Source organism: Arachis hypogaea, chromosome 11 (genome assembly GCF_003086295.3).
Source record: "Arachis hypogaea cultivar Tifrunner chromosome 11, arahy.Tifrunner.gnm2.J5K5, whole genome shotgun sequence".
NCBI lineage: Eukaryota > Viridiplantae > Streptophyta > Magnoliopsida > Fabales > Fabaceae > Arachis > Arachis hypogaea.
The window spans coordinates 77,893,798-77,895,198 of NC_092046.1; the positions used below are offsets into that span (position 1 = coordinate 77,893,798).

General features: G+C 40.5%; 1 non-coding gene across 1 annotated transcript; it reads left to right on the forward strand.

Annotated features, from left to right (window-relative positions):
• The first annotated feature begins 872 nt into the window (after positions 1 to 872).
• Positions 873 to 980, forward strand: LOC112724610 (small nucleolar RNA R71). Its single transcript, XR_003163765.1, has one exon. It is a non-coding gene; the product is annotated as a small nucleolar RNA R71 (small nucleolar RNA).
• Positions 981 to 1,401: the final 421 nt, after the last annotated feature.

Below are 1,401 nucleotides of genomic sequence, written 5' to 3' on the forward strand. Positions count from 1 at the left end.
TAGCCTTCCTTGGTGTACTTGTGGCGCCAACGTTAGCCTCAAAGTTAGGGGCTAACGTTGGCGCAAACTTTTGCTCCTCCCCTTGTAGTTTTCATGTGCCAACGTTAGCCTCCAAGTTAGGGGCTAACGTTGGCGCAAACTTTTGGTGCCCAGGGGTGATTCTCATCATGCCAACGTTAGCCTCAAAGTTAGGGGCTAACGTTGCGCAAACTTTTGGTGCCCAGGGGTGATTTTCATGTGCCAACGTTAGCCCAAAAGTTAGGGGCTAACGTTGGGCTAACTTTTCACCCAAAAGTTTGTGCAAAAGTTTGAGGCTAACTTTAGGTCCAGCTTTTTGCTTCCTGGTTCAATTTCACTTATTCCATTGTCTTCTCTTTACTCCTAGCTATTCCTTCTTGCTTCAACCTTTCTCCAAGCTTTCTTCACCTATCATTAATCAACCAAACACATCAAAGCTATGTTTAAAATCATGAGATATTCATTCTTTCATAATATGTGACAATTATAGTATAAAACCTCATGAAATAGCATGAATTATACATGGTTGATTAAATCAAAGGAAACATGAAAATCTACCTAATTGGCTTGCTTGTAGCTCAAGAAAGTGCATAATTCTAATGAAAACAAAAGAAAAAGACTAGTTAAAATAGGCTAAGATGACTTGTCATCACCTTCTTCATAGGCGTCCCATTATTCACAGGATTCCTTTCAGAAGTGTACATGAACTGGTTATTTGCAACCATGTCAATGAGTTCTTGAGCTTCTGTAGGCGTTTTCTTTAGGTGAATATATCCACCTGCAGAAGTGTCCAGTGACATTTTTGATAGCTCAGATAAACCATCATAGAATATATCCAGGATGGTCCATTCTGAAAGCATGTCAGAAGGACACTTTTTGGTCAACTGTTTGTATCTTTCCCAAGCTTCATAGAGGGATTCACCTTCTTTCTGTCTGAAGGTTTGAACATCAGCTCTAAGCTTGCTCAGCTTTTGAGGAGGAAAGTACTTGGCTAAGAAAGCCATGACCAGCTTATCCCAAGAGTTCAGGCTGTCTTTGGGTTGAGAATCCAACCATAATCTAGCTCTGTCTCTTACAGCAAAAGGGAAAAGCATGAGCCTGTAGACTTCAGGATCTACTCCATTAGTCTTAACAGTATCACATATCTGCAAGAATTCAGTTAAGAACTGAAAGGATCTTCAGATGGAAGTCCATGAAACTTGCAGTTCTGCTGCATCAGAGAAACTAATTGAGGTTTCAGCTCAAAGTTGTTTGCTCCAATGCAGGAATGGAGATGCTTCTTCCATGTAAATTGGAATTAGGTGCAGTAAAGTCACCAAGCATCCTCCTTGCATTATTATTATTTTCGGCTGACATCTCCTGTTCCTGTTCGAAAATTTCTGC